This window comes from Microcebus murinus, chromosome 4 (genome assembly GCF_040939455.1).
Source record: "Microcebus murinus isolate Inina chromosome 4, M.murinus_Inina_mat1.0, whole genome shotgun sequence".
Taxonomy (NCBI): Eukaryota; Metazoa; Chordata; class Mammalia; order Primates; family Cheirogaleidae; genus Microcebus; species Microcebus murinus.
The window spans coordinates 24,188,512-24,208,414 of NC_134107.1; the positions used below are offsets into that span (position 1 = coordinate 24,188,512).

General features: G+C 44.2%; 1 long non-coding RNA gene across 1 annotated transcript in view; it reads right to left on the reverse strand.

The window, feature by feature from the left end:
* The window catches only part of LOC142870462 (uncharacterized), an 81,432-nt gene that overhangs the window by 43,240 nt on the left and 18,289 nt on the right, over positions 1-19,903 (reverse strand). Inside the window, exon 2 of the long non-coding RNA XR_012918827.1 lies at positions 11,685-11,799. This is a non-coding gene — a long non-coding RNA (uncharacterized LOC142870462). The remainder of the gene's footprint in view (positions 1-11,684; positions 11,800-19,903) is intronic.

The following is a 19,903-nucleotide window of genomic DNA, read 5'->3' on the forward strand; positions in this document are numbered from 1 at the left end:
TCTTTGTTTTGACCTCTAGCTAGCACTTAATTCATTTTGCCTGGAATTAGCTGCTGTTTAAATCTGTCTTGACTTAAGTCCTTATAGGTAGTAAGTAAATAAACATTTATTGAACATCTACTGTGGGTGTCAGGCATTTTCGTAGAAAATGTAACCAACCTTGTGTTGCTATGATGTGGCAGAGCGCTCACACCTTTCAGGTGTTCATAAATGTTTGTTGTGTCATTCCAAGAAGAGAAGGGGGATTGTTTAATTTCTGCACTTATTCAGATGAGAGGTCACTAAGCTATGTCTCTTTGGGAAGACTCGAAAAAAATGAGGAAAAGAATTAGACTGATCAACCAAGAAAAAAGGGTCACAGATATTTAGTCTTCGATAAGTCTGGCTTAGAAAAGTGCCCTACCTAGGAAATGACATCATCTTTTTTTTTTTTTTTTCCCCTGCTTGTTTTTCTTTGCTCTACCCAGGAACTTAACAACCCATCCCTACTCTGCCCAAAGTCTGATCTCATCAGGCTAGATGGTTTCTAACCCCATGCACCACTAATTCATTAATTCTCTGTGGCTTTGGGCAAGATAGTGCCCCCTTGCTGCCTCGGTTTTTCCCTGTGTAAAACAAAGAGTTTGGGCTGGATGTTCTCAAGGGCCCCTGTGAGTCTTATAAAATCCTAACATTCTGTGTGTTGAATGAGCGTAATCAAAAATGACTTGGGAATTGGCCCATTCTTTGGGCCAGCCTGAAAACACCAAAATATGGAAGATTATGTAAACAGTGAATAGATCTCTGTCACTCTGTCTTTGTCTATGTCTTCCTGTCTCTCTTTCTGTGCATGAGTGTCTTTTGTGAATGTCTTCTCTGTGCGCGCAGTCAGGGGGAGAGCTGGGCTGCTATCGGTCCATAAGAGTATATTTTCAAGAATTGTCTTTCCTCTATTCAAATGAATACCTAAATAGTGAAAACATTACTTGGTTACTCCCCACTAGGGGCTATTGTTTATTTTTTGTTGTTGTGAATAAGGAGGTTAGTTAATAACGAAGGTTAATTCTAAATACATTAATCTTCCAGTTGAGGATCACTCGAAAAATAATCCACAAACCTATAGAATCCAATGAGCAACGTTAACAAGTAAGTTCTCTTCATTTACACCTAACATCTGACAAATCATTCAGAAGGCTATTCTGTTAGAGAACTGAAGGGATAGATCAACAGTGTTGCATCAGCCTCTGCAGGGGTGAGGGACCACGTGACAGTTGATTTTAGTCAGATAACCAAAGAAAGCATTTCACTCACCAGTTGATTTGAATTCAACTATTGTTTTCAAAGCTATCAATTAGACTGGACTAAACCTTCCCTCAGACAGATTTGGGCGAAAAGGCACAGGCTATATACAAGGCACATGCATATACACGGTGCAACATAAACTCTACTTTAGGTGTCCCCATGAAAACCCGAGAACCTTTAGCTGGGTGTTGGTGGGGCCCACGCTGGATCTCAAGGGTACATGGAATCCTTTAGCCTCTCTGCTGTCAGAGAAAACCAAGAATAAACAGGGGCTTCAGCGCTGCTAGGGTCAGGATCAGTCTTACACTTTTGTTTATATCAAATGTCTGTGCCGTTCTGATATTTCACCAAGACTGTTTTACTCAAAGTCACATAATAGGCCTAAAATGTAAAAATACCCACCACAGTGGTTTCAATAAAAAGAGCTCTGACTACGTAAGGCTTGTTAGTTTGCTGCAAGCAAATGGTATTTGTTCTGCAGAAAAAAAAAAATTTTCTACAATAAGAATAAGAAAAAAAGAGACAAAATTTATTTTTGATTGGGTACATTTTGATGGGAGGGGGAAGGTGATGTGAAATTCTGAAGAAAAAATATCAAGAAAGAAAAAGAAAAGCAAGTGACTAATGCACTCCACAGGGTAAAATATTTTTCATGCAAACAGGAGGAGCATGAGGGCTCTTCTAAAACAGGGGCCATCTAGCTAAATGCAGTGCGTTCATTAGCCCTTAGAAGGCCAGACTAATAGTCTGCAAGGAGTAGCACAGCTTTGAGATCAGTGTCGTTATATCAATACAATTTTTAAAAAGAAACAAACAAAAAAAAAAGCAAATCAAATTGCTTCATAAGATTTTGAGCAAAAAAATTCAATAGAATATTTTTAAGATTCAATTTCCTCATAAAAAATATAGTGCCCTTTTAAGAGTATTTTTTTTTTACTACATTGAATACTGTTCCTAAAATCAAAAATTTACTTTCTATTTGCTGAGGATTTCCCCTAAAAGAACATTTCCCTCCAAATTTATATTTTCAATAATATGTCAATAAAATAGATTGAATCTTCTTGTTTGTTTTTGCAGAAATTGCTAGCATTTTTTTGGAGAGAGTATCCTTCCCTGAAGTTGTATATATTTTTTTACATTCAGGATATTTAAAAATGACTACTATTTTTTCAAGGATTGTGTGATTATGGAGTAATTAAGATTTTTAAAAGTTAACCATGGTTATGACACAAAAAGCCCTTAATCCAATTATCAAAGTGAAGGATGTACTGACATTTTCTCCCTCTCAATCCTATTGCTAGTTTGAGAAAAAGAAATCTTTTTCAGAAAGTACTACTTTGTATATTTACCAAAATATGGTGGCAAATCTAACAGCAGTGAAGTCTTAAATAAGCTTGACATCAATTCAAAAATATTTATGTATAAATGTTGGGTTTATGCCTGTGTGTTCTGCAAGAGGACAGTAGCACAGAATTTCATTTGATATTTATACTATATGTTTAATCTACTTCATTAGTCCTCCAAATTTGATTTGCAATGATCATATATTTTTCTTTTCTTTTTATATTTTTTCTTCCTTTAATTATCCTGGCCTTTTCTTCTTCTTTTTCTTTTTTGCTCATTAGCAATACCTTTTAATAACAAAATCATCAGTAAATAATGATGGCTACTGTAACATTAAAAGTTATGATTTTGTCTACTGCTTTCCTTCTAAGGATCTCAAAGTAGTTTACAAATATAAAATCAGTTTTCTTTCTCTTTCCACAGGTTTTAGAAGTTTGAGAATTGCAACTTTTTTTTACATGATACTGATGCTAAACCATTCTACATAGTGCCTCTCTTACATCATAGTTAGGATTTCCCTATATTCAAAGCTGGAGATTAAAATTGTATTTAAATATATTTTGATTTAGCATGGCCAGACACAGATACTTGCACAGTTCTATAATCAGTCTTTTTAAGGAGGCAAAAAAAGTTCTGAGGTTTAGTTTGGATCTGAGAGTAACCTCTTTTGATCAAAAGACTATCCCATGTCAAAAATATTGTCAATATTTACTTTATTTATGTGGCAGATAGACTCCACTTTAATTTAAATGAAACTTAGAGGAATTCATATCTTCTAGTACACTGATCAGCCTGAACCAGCATGAAAGTATGTTTTAACATTAGGGTACCTTCAGATACAAATGGCTAAGCTTGATCTTCTAGGTGAGAAAGATGGCTGAGGGTCTTTGCTTGTGCATACGTGTGTGTGTGTATGTGTGTAAACACGTATGCAAGTATACAAGCAAAAGAGCCATCATGAAATTAACAACATGTAGACAGACATGGAGCATACAATTTTGGGGGTTTTATCACATCGCTGAGCTAAGATGTTGGAGTAGGCCCCCCACATCTCTCTTTACCCTGCCCTATATGAGTTGCTTCCTAGCTGGTGCCATATTTCTCCCTCATCCATTGAGAATCCTTTGAGATCACAGCCTCCCTCCTTTACTCTCAGTAAATGTCTGTGAGCCTCCAAGAGTGCATGACATCAAAGAAAAGATCCTGACCCCTTTGAAGAGAAAGAATTAACAGACATCAATTTCCCTTCCTGACGACCATAAAACCTCCATTAAAAAAATTGCTCTATAAGCCATATTTTCCCCATTAGGGTACACATTGCCAGCCAACAGGAAGAATGGAAAAAGACTTGTGAATATGGAAAGATTGTACCCCAGGTTGTGACTGCTCAGAAAAATAGAAGTGAGAAGGAAGTAAGCAATTGCACAATAAATTTCATCATTTTAATCACCTTATGTCTCGGCTTCTGTGCAGACATAATATATTTAAATGCAACAGGTAAGTGATCACAATGCAAAATATGAGAAACAATTGAATATTTGTGAAATTTTTGAAAAATAATTTAATTTGGAGCAATTCTGGGACCCAGGTTTTTATACTGTTTTTGTTTTTCTTTTAATATTCAGTTGTTTGAGTTAGAATCATTTCTGGAAATTTTCATAAACTTCATTAATTCTATAATATGATTCCTCAAGGAACTGTCAGAATCTACTTCAATTTATTATAGGGCCCTCCCACAATTAAAAAAAAATTTTTTTTGCCAAAAAGCAATGCAGTAAACAAATAATAGTTACTATTTAATGTCTTGTATCATCCCTTTATAATTATAAATATTATAAATATAACAACCTATTCTGATGTGTTATATTAAGATCAATAAATTTTATAATCTATGAGCTTATACCAAAAGGAAAAAGAGAGATGAAATCAACCTAGTGCTAAAATACAAACTCTTAAGAATTAAATTGGTAAATAAAAATGCTCTCAGTTTAAAATTGTATCTAGAAAAATATTCTGACTAAAACTACATTTCTAACAAAAAATATTAACTCAAAAAGAAGTCTTCTTTTCAAATTAAGGAATAAATTTATGAATAGTAGAAGAAAGTAATGCTCCTCCCTCAAATAAACATGTTAATGAATTATCATATAACTCTCTGTGGAAATTTATACTTTCTTTGTGTCATATGAAAAATGAATATTTTATAATCATAAATAAAATATATTCTTATATATTTGAGCTTTAGTTAAATGATAATCTTACTGGAATAAATTATCTTTAGTGTTGTACAGGTTGACTTTATAGAAAACAAATACAAAAAAAGGAAACACAAAATTTCATTTTAAATCTCAGATTAGCTGAGAGCTATCTCACTAAGAAATAAGATTTTAAATTACAAAATGAAAACAAAATTATATGTTTTATTTTAAAAAGGTTTTCCTTCTTTTAAAAAGATTTTCTTTTCTCCCAGAATTCTAAAGCATCATTAAAAAATAAATTCAAAAGCTAATAGCTAATCCTTAGAAAAGCAATAAGTTTCTATTTGTATTTTTAAAATCTTATTTGTTTGTTATTTAAAATGATAGCCACTGTTTTTATGACTGCTTCATATTTAAATGTAGAGATTTCTTGTGGAAAACTACCTAAGGCAGGTTTTTTTTTTGTTCTGGAAAAACTTCCTCAAGGATAATTTTGAGAGGGAAATATCTATGATTTAGAAGGTTTTATAAACCTGAAAATACTCAAAAACACTAGATTAGGCACCCATTTATATTACAGCCTACAATGTTTTCTTAAATGTTTGTTTTATAAACAATACTGAGCACATTTTAATTCAGGATACTATCAATAAAAATGTTTTCTTTCTTTAAAATTTTTTTTATTATAAATGACAACTTCTCTGCTCCATTACCTACATGTTTTTAATTTTAAAAATTGAGCATAAGAAAATTCACTAGGGAAAAAACTATTTTTTTTCTCTTTTATTTAAATATTATTTCATTAAATGTGCTATTAAGGTTCAGAGCTGATAGAGATCTAAAATAAAGGATAAAGTTTGGAGGGCTATATCTAATTCACTCTTCTTTTTAAATTAATTTATATACTTTCATTTTTTTTTTTTTTTTTTTTTTTACTAACCCTTAATCAGCTGCGAATTATAGGATTTTCCAGACAATTTCATTTTGGTTCATAGAACCCCCAGCTGTGGCAAATAGGTTTTCTATCTTGTTTTCTTATGCCTGGCCCAATGCCTTGTTCCAAATTCAAAAAGTAAAAGAGACCCCTTAATTTAAAAAAACAAAAAACTACTCCACCTCAAAATAAATGCTGAATTTATTTCTTTTCTTGATTGTTTTTTTTTTTTTTTTGTAACTAAACCTAAAATCTGGCCTTAAAGAAAACTTGACCCTGAAGATCATGACTCCCTTATAGTGTTATGCTAAGTAATTTGCCAGTTGAGGTATTAAAGGTTCAATGTGCTCTGTTATTGTGATTTAACTGACCAGAATCTACAACTTAGAGACGAGGAAACTCCAAGCAAGCTTGCCTTAGACTACTACTATTTGTTTGGCTCCAGACTAATTCCCAGCCCAATTCACAACATCTGGAGAATCTTGGTAAGATCTGGACACTTGCAGGGAGCCCTAGACTTTAGATTTCTCTCCTATCTCATGACTCTGAGTAATAATATTACATTCACTTTTCTGCTTCCCTAGCCCAGGTTCAACTCCCCCAACTACTCCAAGGCTACATCTAGACCTGGGTCTGCAGGGACACATCTTAACAATAATAGTACTTAATCTCACTTGAGTTACTACAGGCCTGAAGCATTTGTGTGTTTTCTGACATCCCAATTCATCTTCCCAACAATCTTATGTGGGTACTTTAAATATCCCCCTATTACAGATGAGAAAACTGACTCAGAGATAGAACATACTCCAGGGATGCAACTGATAAAGCTTGGTCTTTGAAGCCCACTCCTCTTGACCGTTAGGTTTCCCTGCTTCCTTCCTATGCTGCCTTTACCATCCTCCCCTTAAAAGGCTGAAAAGAAGGGATGACAAGACCACTATCTAGGCTGTGTTTGACATGCCCCTGAGCTTTTAAGAAAGAAGAAGAAAAGGAAAAGTCACTGAGCGGAAGCAATACAGAGGCTCTGCGTTGAAATGTGGGAAAGTGAAAATGTAGAGAGGTCTGTGGAGAGGGCTTCAATTTCATTTCTACGAAAACTAAATAAAATAAATTTTTAAGAAATTTCTTTAAACATGAAAATATCTTTTCCTTGTCTTTGGAATGACCTCAGATGTGCTTGACAGGTTCAGGGTACAAATGATGGCCTTGGCCCTTTTTTTCCTAGTGTTACCCAGAAAATGTAAAGACCTAATCAGATTCTTCCTATGACCACCCCTGCAGTTTGCAGCCAAGACTTAAAAAGAAATACCTGATAGGACAAGTTAAGTGGCTCAAAAGGAGAGGAACAAAGATTTTTTTTTTGGGGGGGGTGTAAGAAGAAACAAAAAGATTTATAAGACGTTGACAAGTAAAGTCAGAAGAATGAAGAAATGAAGATAAAATATACATGAAAAGGAAAGTGAAAACATTATTTATAACAGTAAATAGTGTTATATATTCTTGCCCTTCTATTTTCTTTACTCTTTCTTTAGTGAAAATTACCTAAGCTATGAATATTTAGGACTGAATATAAGCTAAAAGTAAAAAGTGAATGGCAAGCATCCTTGGTGAATCACTTTTTCCCCCTGATCAAAAAGTAAAAAAAAGGAAAGGTAAAAAGAGTGATTTGGTGATTTCCAAAAACAATTGTGATTCAATTCAATAGATTTTTTTAAAGAATGTGAAAGCAAAGAATTAAAGGGAGAATGAAACTAAAAAGAGATAATCTTCATGTAGGAACACATAAAGTAGAGAAAAAGATTTTCCTATCAGCCCTTGATTTGCTCCCAGCGGATAATCCTGGGCACTGGCAGGCTATGGAGCAATGGGACAGATGCTTCCAGAAAAGATTATCTTTTATCTGTCACTGGGAATAGCTCTGGGCCTATGGCTGCTGATTCTATGATCTAAACCTTGTATGGCATTGCTATATGTGTCAAATAGGAAATAAAACATAATAATAATAACTAACATTTATTGAGTACTGAAGAGATAGAAAGCACTTAACATGCATAATCTAATTTAATCCTCACTAGCACCTTATATTGGAGGGTGTTATTATTATCCCCAATTTACAGATGAGGAAATTGAGAAAATTTTGCATTTAGATGGATTTTCCTCTTCTTTAGCCTCAGCAGCAACAACCCACTGCTTTCTTACTTAAGCAGAAATTTCCCATACTTCACCCTATTTTCCCGCAATCTAACACAAAGCTTTTACAAGTTCAGATCCTCATCTGGCCCTTTCAAAGACAGATCACTTCACTTCCAAGGTCATCTTCCAGCAGTGACTTCCACTGGTTGTTCACCCTGCAAGTGTCGAATAAGAGTCTCTAACTCTCCTGCAAAGTATGGTTTGCATTAGTACCTGATTAGTACTAAGGTCAGTATGTGCCCCTTTGCCCGAAATCAAAAAGCTCAGGCCTTTCTCATTGCAAGAAAGAATTCTGAGGGTACTGAAAGCAGTGAAGAAAAAAGCTCTGTAATACTCAGAACTGGGGCAAAACCTTTTTCACACTGACCTCTCTGCGTTCATTTTGAGTCTTTAAGACTTCCAATTTCTCCTTCACTAAAGATCTCAACAGAACTACCTGCCATAAAGCACCTTGCTATGCTACGTGGAAGTAGTCAGTCTACCAACCCAACAGGGCCAGCAATGGACTGGTCTTTCCTTCTCAAGGAATCCCTGGCCTGTCTAGCTGCAATTTTGCCTGGTGGCCAAAAGCACCATAGGAAATCCATCTTTGCTGTCAGCCCTGACATTGTGACCTTACAATGTCCAGCTCCAATACAAACCTTTCTTCCCTCCATGGAACTACCAAACATTGCCAAGAATGCTTAGTCTAAAAGATGGATTGTCCCTTTGAAATCGTGCAGGACCAAACTGGGTTTGGTCATCAAAGCTTCCCATCTGCTCTATCCTCAGCTCCACGTCTGCCTTGCCGCTCAGTTTCTGATTTGCTGTTCAGCATTTATTCTAGCCACTTGCAATATTAATTAAGTTCCAAATATTTGTTCTCCAAAAAAGAGATCAAAATCACAATAAACATGCAACAGAATGGTGCTAGGAAAAGAAAACAAAGGAGTGACTAAAAACCAAGATTTGACCATACAACCTAAACTCAAATCTTAATATTGTAAAATGTAAGCCTTAGAGACTAGACGAAAAAAATTTTAACTTGGGGTCCCCAGAGCATCAGTTCATGAACTCCCTGAAATTGTATGTAAAATGTCTGTGTTTTCTTTTTTTCTTTTTGCTGGGGAGAAGATCCATAGCTCTCATAAGATTACCAAAGGAAGACTGATTTACTTACATCTCCAATGTCTAGAATAAGGCCTGATACATAGTACAGGGACTTAATAAACGTTTGTCAAATAAATATTCAACATTTGTTAAATAAATGCATTAATGGAAGGGGTCTGAGCTCCAAGGCACCTAATTTTATAGGTAGAGAAATTTAGGCATAGAAAGGATATAATTGCTTCCTCAAGTTCATAAGCCTAGGTAGTCAGGACTAGATAGAATTAGCTCTTTTAATTCTTTCCACTGCTTGTCAGTCTTGTTTTGCTTTTTAACCTATTTGTATCTTTTGCCCCATGCCATTTTTCTTCCTCCCAATCAATTTATTTTTCAGTGGAGAAATAAATCTTATTTCCTAGTTAGAAGTTGTCAGCATGTGCATCTCCCAAAGAGAAGGTGAAGGAGCAAAGAGCATGAAAAGTCTATGAAAAAAGCCACCGGAATAATTTATTTGTGATAACACACACAGCATGGCTACTACTCCCATGTTCTGAAGATATGATTAATATGGCATTGAAATGGCTGTCATTGGTAGAAACACGTAAAACTGAAATACTGAAGTTGGATCTAGGGATTGGCAGTAAATCTCAAGCTTAAAACTGACCAGACCAAGCAGCTGTCCTACAAGCAGGTGATCTGTAGCATTCAAAAAAAAAAAAAAAAAAAAAACCCTGAGAGACAAGGATCAAACAGATTTCCACTTGAGTTGAAAGATCTACACTTGATTTGAGGGCCTTCTTGCTTATAAAGGAGATACTGAGAGAATTTAAACTGGGCCTAACTACCCTTTGAACAGCTTACAATCAAGCCCAGCAGGCAAGAAGGATGAGAATCAACTGCCAAAGAGGAGACAGAAGTAAGGGAGGGGGCCCCATACCTTCTAGAGCTGCTTCATGCTAGCAGAGGTTTTAAAAGAGAGCAATACGAGGATTCTATGACACAGCAAATTTCTGCTGATGACTTCCTCAGCAGACCAACGCAACATGCCAGCTCTGAGGTCTAGGCCACGTCAGAGGGGAGAGATGAGAGACTTGCCTAACCTCCCAGAGATGCCCCTAGAATGCTAATTGCTAGCAGAAGAAACTATAAACCCTTCTTCGAACCCTTGAATTCTAAATGCAAGTCATTTGGGAAGGGAACCTGTTACAATGCCCTGGATCATGTTTATGGATTATCTGTATTATTTGGTAGTGATAAGAAATATTTAGTGGAGGGAAAAAATACCCAGAGTAGACAATAAACAACCTAGGTTCGAGCCCCATCTGTATGACCTTGGTAACCTCTCTGAACCTGTTTCTTGATATATAAAATGAAGAGATCAGTCTATATATACTCTATATTTTATTCTAGCTTTTGCATGCTACGTATTATATTTAAGTTTGAAGTTTAACCCATTGAATGATTTTTCAAACATAATTAGAAAAGGTTTACCCTTCGGGCAAAAAAATTACACACCCCCCCTGCAATTATTTTCTTAGATTTCTTCATAGCACGATTGAAATATCAACTAAGGAGGGGAAGCAGAGGCATTAACCTCTTAGAATTAACAACTCTATTGCCCAAAGACAGGTGCTGCAAACTTTAGATCCTTATATTCCAAAGGGAGATTTAGAAGAAGTTATGTTCAGTTAATGATTTGATGACCTCATCCTAACTTTTCACAGTGGGAATTACAGAGTATTCCACTCAATTTACTTATTAAGTTCCACTCTTGAAATGTAAACTTTTTTTAAAAAAAATCCATGTGGCAGTCAATTAAATAACATAGCGAATAGTCTGTTGTATAATGACCAGAAGATCTTCATTGTAATATGCTTCTGTTCTGCCACAAGCCTCGAGTTTCCCTCTAAAATTTCTGGCAGCTTCTTACATTTGGCTCACATGACATCCAGGGATTAGCCAGGTAGCTCAGTTTCTCCCTTCCTCACAAATCTAATAGCCCTGGGGTTTCAAAATTCTCTGCCAAGCTCCGAACTGAAATCCCCAATAAGAATCACAGTATGACCTTGAAGCTCAGAAAGGCAGCTAAACAAAAGCTCTATAGCAAGAGATTTTGCTGGTTAATAGGAAAAGTAAATGTATTTAGAGTTTAATGCCTTACCCCTCAAAAAGAAAATCAAGAGCCTAAAACTTTCCTAGGTATGCATCCTATGCTGAACTCCACTTAACAAGACACAACAATGTTTAATATCCTCAGAGAAACCAGGCTCAGCAAATGACCCTTCAACTCTGCACATCCACAGCCCCCTAAGAGGCCTAAAATGGTCCAGAAAGTAGGGGTGGAGAGGGAACACTGGGTCTCACTGAGTAAGGCCTGCACCCCTCATTACTGAGGGTTTGGGAGCTTCCAAACACCCAGGCCCAAGTGCTGCCTAGGTAGGGGGCAGGACAGGAATTGAGCCTGCCTCATGTGGTACTGTGTCCTTCCTTGTAACCTCTGTGATGGTTGCCTTTCTTAGCCAAGGGCTCAGCCTTTGAGGACAGTCCCTAAGCACTAGAACCCTAGCTTCCCTGTGTCTCACCACCAAGTGGGGAGTGGGTGTGGAGGCCAGGCAAAGGGGCACAGGCTGATGTATCTTGGCACTCACCTGGGACTCCTAAGCTCATTCGTCCAAGTTCTTCATCTCCTGTGGTCTTTGAGACCTCCTTCTTCAGTGGCCACCTCTCCTGCAGACCTCTGGGTGTCAGGACAGGTTGGACTCTCTGAAAAGGCCAAAAGATGGGCAGGGTTACTCCGATGGCTCAGAAGGAGAGTGGGAGAGATTGAGGGCTGGAACATTTCATAGGAAATTAAGGAGTGGAAAGGCTAAAAGGAAGGGGAAAAGGGTAGAGCATCACATCTGGGCCAAGAGCGACCTAGGCATGGGGTGCTGATGCAAGGACAGAGCTTTTCAGAGATGCCCACGGAGCCCTCCAGTTTGAGAAGTCCCTGGGACACAGAGAGGGTCCTGGTCTGAGATCACAGCAAGTCTGCCAGAACCTTTGAAGCAATCTCTGCCCATCTGAGGAAGACAAGGCAGAGTGACTTAAAGGAACTGCGGGTTCTAAAAAGAGGATAGGAGAGTCAAAAAGGCCAGACAAAGGGAGGGAAGCTGGCTCCAGACTTGGGGAGTGGGGAAGAGGAGAACACATTCGGAGCAGCAGAGTGGGCCTGAGGAAGAAGGCATGCAGAGCGCCTTGCCCAGCCACCCCCCTCTCCCGTCCTCAGGCTGGTAACCAGGAATGGGCTCCGGGGCCCCTTTACCCTTCCCTAGCTCCAGAGGTCTTGATTTTTAACGCAGGCAAAAGTTAAGCTACTTGGCTGGGCTCGGGGGGACCAAGTTACCCCAGGTACCCCCCCAACACTGCCCACACCGCAGGGGAGAAGTAGACCGGGGTGAGGAGGGGTCTCCTGGTGCTCTCCCCTCTCCTATAGGGTCTCCAGGGGTTGGCATCAGACGCAAGTGCCTAGAAGTTTTCATCAGGTCCCTGGCTCCCAAGGCGAGGAAGCTTTTTTTCCGAGTGGGATGTGCATTAGCTGTTTGGGGGTTCAAAGAGGTTACCCCCCTTTTCCCTCCTTCGTCAGCAAAGGCAAAGTGGGGCGAAAGGGAGAGATCAGCTCCCACTGGCCTCAGGCTGACACAACCACCCTAATGAGGGAAGAAGGAAAGACACCAAAAGCCACCTATTTTTCACTTATTGTGAAGGGCGAGGGGAAGGGGTCTTCCCCCTCCACCATGCCCTCCCTCTCCGCAAGCTCCCAGCCCGGATCAAAAGTAAGCAGCCTCAGCCCCAGGCGAGCAGCCGCCCCAGCAGCTGCTGCAGCGGCAGAAGCTTCTTCGAGGCAGCAACAGTTGTCTGGCTGAGGCGAGGCGAGGCGAGGACTCGCTCAGAGCCGCACGACGCCGGCTGCGGCCGGCGCTCCCGGGCCCTGCAGCCCCAGCCCCACACCTAGCCTCGCTGGGGGAAGTGAAGGGGCTGGGGGCGCAGGGACCCTCAGCCACCTGAGCTCCGGTGGCTCAACCTCCTCTGTGCAAGTTCACTTCTGTTGGGTCAACTCTCTCCCAAATCTGGTGAAGGTTCAGGCTTTTGGAGAAAGGAGGGCTTTCTGGCTGGGGAGAGGAGGGGATGTAAGAAGCAAAAGACAAAAGAGGAGCTGGAGGGACACAGGGTGAAGCTATTTTTAATCGAATGTAGCTCTTCCGCCTCTCGCTCCGCAGAGCTACCGCTCTACAGACGGCCCCAGGTGAGAGGCAGGGAGGAAAATCCCCAGAGCTTTTTGCTTTTGCTCCATCTCCTTTGCAGATCTTAGAGACTCTTTTACTCTTTCAGAAAACGCATTCAGAGAGGGAAAATCTGCTTTATCTGGGGAGGGGGACTTTGATTTAGCCCCAGAGCTGGGAGAGCTAGCCGTCAGTGCCTCCTCACGGGCTGAGCTGTGAAAGATTGCCTCTGTCCAGCACTGTCGGACTCCGCAGTCCTTTCCTGCTTCTGGGGAGGACGGAGTGCGGGTGTTTAGCTAACTGACAGGGGGATGGCGGTGGGCGTTTAGTTTGCTGGAAGAACGGTGGTTCGGGTGCGGGGGAAATTCAGGCCCTCCCCGAAAATGTGAAGCTTCGCAGCCCTCGGGTCTTGGACTGTTGTATCCCTGGACCCATCCTCTGTCCATTTTTCCACACCTCTGGGCACTGATGTGTGTCTGTGTGTCCTTCTGGCCCAGTCCCTGAGGGCAAGGGCGTCTAGCAGTGTTCCTAGCTGGCGAAGGGCACGGGGCGCAGAACGTGGTGAGGCCTGATTTGTGCCACTTGTAACCGAGGTGGTCACGACTGCAATGAGCGGAGCGGGAGGAGGGGGACCCACAGACTCCCCCTACTCCTGCCGCTTTGCTTCCCTCCCCAGGACTGGGCGCCTCGAGAGGCCGGGATGGGGCTGCTGCTGCTGCTGCTAAGCTAAGCTAAGCTAAGCTGCTGAGTCGGGCACAACCGCGCCTCCCAAAAGCGCCTTCCCTGCGGGGGCTTTCCCCAGTTTTTGCCTGTTTTACCCCCTTCCGTGCTACTTAGTTTTGAAAAAGAGGAGATGGGGGAGACCTGAGGCTGTAAAACGCCCCAAATTGGGTTGCAAGCAGGCGCGGGTGGAAGAGACTCCGGGGAGCGGGCGGTGCCTGGGTGTTTTCCCTCTTTTTCGGAGCTACCTAATGCACCGCGGCTCCCCTCTCCTTGGGGTCCCGGCATCGGGACAGAAGATACTGAGGGCCTCCAGCCCCTCCCTCAAGGGCTTCCCCACCCCCATATTGCAGAGTCGGATTACTAGGGTCAAAAATGACCATAAAATGTCCTAAACTGATTCATATTCCAGGTACGGACTTGGCACTAAGACCAGATCCTTTTTATGCAATGAGTGAATGGGGTTATTTGGGGTGTGGGTGAGGGCTGGGGGGAAAACACAACTTCTGTAAACTTTTATTGTATTTTAGCTTCTTTTCACTTCTCCGAAGACACACGTACCCCACCCGCTTCAATTCCCCCTGTGATACAAAGTCGGTTCAAAAGTTGGGGGCGGGGGACCCTCGCGGAGGGAAGGCGGGTGACCAAAGCCTCGGGGAGCTCGGAAAGGACAGGAGGGAAAGGACTGATTCTTCCGTGGAAAACGGGGAAAGGGCCGGGGAAGGCTCGGACGGAGCCGCTTCGGGAAGGTGCGGGCTTCGGTGATCGCTGGTGGCTGCAGTCTTCTCGACGAGTGCGCCCTCCGCAAATGCTTTTTGGGGTAAGGGCTTCCGGCTATTCAGTTATGTACAGCAAGCCCAGACCGCAAAAAGATTCGCGAAGGGCAGAGTCTGCCGATTTCTTCAGTTCGCCGTCGCCGCCGCCTTCAGCCCAGGATGTCTCCGAACCCCGGAGCCGAGCAGGCTGGGTCGCCCCAGCGCGCTCCATCGCGGCTCAGCCTCGCCACCCCGCGCGCCGCCCGCCCCTCCCCGGTGCCAAGCCCCTTGCCTCCATTTCTCCAGACCGTCCGCGATCCCCCAACTCAGCCCGGCACAGCCCGGAGAGAAGTGTGCGGAGGGCGAGAAGGGGACCGCGGAGGGGGACCGGGTATCTGGGAGCCCAGCCTCCACCCCTCTCCCTTCGCCCAGCACCCTGAGCCTCTCCGCCTGTCTGTCCTATCATCCCATTCCCCTGTCAGGGTTCTGACAGCCCCCAAGCTGCAAGGTCGCGGATCTCCGAACAGGTACAGTTCGGATTTCCCCCGAATCCCCTCTTATTCCTCCTAGTCCCCTAGCCGAGGTTCCAGCCGTGACTACAGGCGCTGCGTAAAGAGAAAAACTCCCCCAGAGCACTAAATAAATACAGACGAGGCCGCCAGCTCATTGGTGCGGGCTAAAATCGTCACCCACCAATCAGAAGAGAGCTCACATTTCCCTTTTTTTTTTTTTCAGAAGGGGGAGGGAGAAAAAATATTTCCATTTCTAATTATTCAACAAAACCTAGACTGGAACACGTTAAAATATTGTTGTTGCAAAAGAGCTGTCAGGGACCCCCTCCCCATTCCAGCCCAGGTGGGGGGTGGCGCGATATATTGGGAAAGAAGGGTTCAAGAGAGCGACCTCTCCCCATAGGACCCAAGACAGAAAATCCAGACGAAAAATGACAAAGATGAACATAAAATAAACCCAAACTCTACACTAGTCAGCCTATTTCTAGAAAAATGGGATTCCTACCCCCACCATCAAAAAAAAAAAAAAAGTTCCCATTGCTCAATAGGAAGGTGAAGCTCCTCCCTGCGCACCCTCCCCGAAACCCGTCTGGATATTGGGCGTCTAAGGCCCATTCGCCTCAGGTGCCCTTTCATTGCTGCAGCGCCCCCCCAACTCCCTACCCATTCTGCAGACTGTTGGGGGAACAGCAAGGGGCGAGCCCGTGGATGACTGCCAGCTCCCCCAGCGACGTGAGATTCCAGCTTCGGCTGGAAGAAAGAGGGGAGGAGAGACTAGAGAAGGAGGAGGAAGACCTCCCCTCGCTCTCCCTCCTGCCCTCTTCCCTCCTTCCCTCTAGTCTCCCCTCCCCCACCCCACCCATCCAAACTTTGAGGGGTTGCCCTTCTTTGCAGTGCAGCGCCACCCTTCCCATGTCCTCTCTTGCGCCCCTCTCACCCTATTGGTACCTAAGAAGGGTGTGGGCAAAGGGGACGTTCTGGCCATCAACCTCCCCAGCTGCGTGGGAAAACCTCGGCCAGGGTGGGATACTGCAAACATTGCAAGAACTTGAGGGGAAAGTTGCCATATTTGTTCTCTGCCACCCTGAAATCGACGTGCAGGGCGCGCGCGCACACACACCCCCTCGCCCAAGCACGCCCGGAGAACACGTCTCCAGACGATGGAGTCGCTGTGTACGAGTCCCTGTCGACCCACCCCCTTCGCCCATCCATCACCCTCCCGCAGCTCTGCGACCCACCCATCCTCCCACTGCATCCCCTCGGCTTGGCGACGGACAGACGCAAGCACACACCCAGCGAGCGTCCGCGCGCCCGCCCGCCGCGCCAGAGGGGGCTCCACAGTCCGCGCCCGCCGCCGCAGCGGCGCGGGGCAACTGGGAAAAAAAAGTTCTGCTGGGCGGACTAGTGAGCCTGCCGACCACCAGCCGACCTGTGCACCAATCCCCTTCTCCTTACCTCGGTCCGGGGGCCACTGGAGCGCGCCGGTCCCGTCCGCGCTGCAGCCAGCTTAGAGGAGCCCCTCTCCGGCCGGCCCGCTCCTCTCCTGCCCCTCCCCGCCCCCATGGGTGTTTGCCCCGCGGCAAAGCGGGCTCTTCCAGGTAAGTATATAAGTTACTGTACTGTGTGGGAGGGTCACGATCTTGGTAATTGCGGCTTCCCGAGCTTAACCCCTGCGCTCCTGCCTTCTTCCAACTTGTTGAGGACTCCTCGGGTAGCGGGGAGAGCGAGCAAGCGCGCCCGGGAGCGCGGGCCGGGCGGGGGGACAGAGGTGCGCGGGGCACAGAGGGGAGCGCGAGACAGACAGCGGCGGAGTTCAAATGCCCCCCTGGCAGCGGTTTTCATTGGATAGGTCTTCCCCCCACCCCCGTTCCCCTAGGTTTGGTGCCCCCTCCCTCCATCTCCCATGTAGGGGACGTCTCTAGGCGAAGTCACGATTCCTTCTCAGTTCGGAATGAACTGTGACTAGAGCCATGACGCAGCCAGCGCGCATTACTCACTTTTTGCAGTCACGACTTGGGAATCCGTGCTGGTTCCAACCAAAATTACACCGCTACCATTGAATTATTTAATAGGATCCAGTTTAGGGGGTAAACTCGTGCATTGTGCCAAGCAATGGGGAAGGGGTGGGGAGAACGGGGTAAGTGAGGACATGGGGCATCCCCTCGCCCCCTTCTTGACTCTTGGAACCCACTACCACCACCACTGCTCCACGTGTTGCAAGTGCTTTATTGCGCTTACCACCCCTCCCGGCCCGGCGCCCCCACTCTTTTCCTTTGCAAATGTAGCAGAATTTGTAAACACAGCCACGCGACTTGCACGGCTGAGAGAGGCGAGGCTTGGGAAAGGGAACGGGTAGGTCCGGGTGAATGACGAGGAGGCCGAGGGGTGGGCTGAGAGGCTGTGAACAGCTTTGGTTTGAGCTGAATTGTCAAGACAAAGTGTGGGTTGCAGCGTTATTTGTGTTATTCTCCACATCAGTAACAGCCCTTGTTACTATTATGAGTTGAATACTCAGTCTCAGCCAGGGAACCTTCCCAGAGAGGGACTGCTTCTGAGCCCCGACCCCAAGGGCTGCACCCTGGTTGCCCTGAGTGGGTGTCAGGTCATTAAAGCCAGAAGTTGTTGCCGGTTGGGGAGAAAGTAAATGGAACAGAGAAACCTGGTCTCCCCTTTTCTCTCTACTGAAGGCTAGCCCCCCCATACTTACCTCATCGTCCCGAGTTTATTAAAAAAAAAAATATATATATATATATATATGATTCCTGTATGCACACAGCTTACTGCAGATCTGCAAGAGTGCTTCAGTTCCCTCATCATCTACAGCTCATTCTGTGGGGCAGTTTGAGGATGCATTTTTATTATTCCTCTCCAGGGACTGAATCAGTATGAATGTCTTTGTGTGCCCATGAGATTCATCCCCTCTCTCGCCTTTGAGAACCTTCCTCCCTCTCACCTGTCTGGCCACAGGTTCGGCCAAAGTGTTTGGAGCTGATCACAATGAATCTCAGTCTGGGTCTAGCCCACAACCCTAGGGAGTTGATGGTTTCCCCAGTAACATTTGGCAACTTGGAGAACATCTGCTCCCCAGTTTCCCTTGGAGCTGGTTTGGAACCCTTTGGCTTTTGGCTTTAAGGTGCGGCGTGATGTTTCCAAGCCTGGATTCTCTGCGCATCGCACCAGTAACTCCTGGGCTTTGGCTTCTAATTCGCTCATTCCACAAACTCATTTTGGGCTTCTATGACTAGGACGCGAAGGGAGGGGGAATAATGAGATAAATGCCATAACACACTACCTTACACACCTCCTGGGAATTGCAGAATGTAGGTGTGTGGGGGTGGGGTAAGGAGTGGGAAGGGACGAGGGTCCGAATAAAGCAACCTATAGCCTCTTATTTTGAGAATCACCATCACCGGGGAGAAATATTTCAAACCCACTGGCGGGAAGGTACAGAAGCCTAGAAATGGAGACCCAGATAGTGCCTGGCCTCTGCAGGGAAAGCCGGTGAGCCACTGGCCTTCCATTCCTGGAACGCTGGGCCTTGGCTCATCCTCGAATCTAACACTTCACTCCCCCTCCTTTAAATTTTTTCCTTTCCTTCCCACTTACCCCTCCTTTTCCCTAAGCTCTCACCGAAGTCACGACTATCCCCTTTGAACATCCTTAACCCCCTCCTCCCCGTATCCTTCTTCTGCATTCAGGGCGGGGCTAACTGCTGCTGGCTCCAACCCCGCCCCCTGGCGCTCGGAACTGAACTCACTGAGGACCAAGGAATTTTCAGCACCTATCTTCGATGGACAGCAACCGAGTGCTGGGCCAGTCGGACCAGGGTCGCGGTCTCGGGTTCCCGGACCGGAGCAAGCGGAGAGGTTTGTCAAAGGAATAAGAGATTTTCCCCTCTCTTTACCCAGCTCCTTCCATGCAATTTTAATCTATATTGCACCGTTAATCTCCCAGAGAGATGGCCCATTAAGTCGTGTCTAGCCACCCTTTAAGACAGAGAAAATGGGGAAGGGAGGGGGGCCATCGAGAGAACCGAGCTCAACAGCGCCGACCCATAACGAGAAAGAGAGTTGCAGCAGCTATTGATTCAGAGATTCGTCAGGGTGATTCCCGGCTCTGCAAGAATTCCCTCTCTCGGTTCCTTTGCATGCAGCCCCAAATTCATCATATATATATACACACACACACACACACAGCTATGCCCCTTACCCCCTACTCAGTCCCACTCTTCTCTATAGAAAGGGGTACAAAGGCAGCCAAAAAAGAACCCAGAGCATGCACAAAGTAAGCATCAGCTCATACTCACAGTCTGCGGCATGCACATGACATAATATTACTTACCCAAACGGGAACTCCTTAAGAGAGAGAAAGAGAAACATAGGGGGAGGAAAGAGAAAGTGGTGGAAAGAGGAGAGAGGAGAGGAAAAATCCAACAATTAATTTCCAGACATAGTTGTGGGGGGAGGAATGCGGTGATGTCCAGGTTTTCTTCCACCCGCGCTGGCTTTTTATCCCAGTACAGCCCTCGGTCTATTTCTGGAACACGATCAAACCCTGATGCTATTTTTAGCAAGTACTGAAAAAACCTCCACACACAAAGGCATTTCGCTGGAACGTT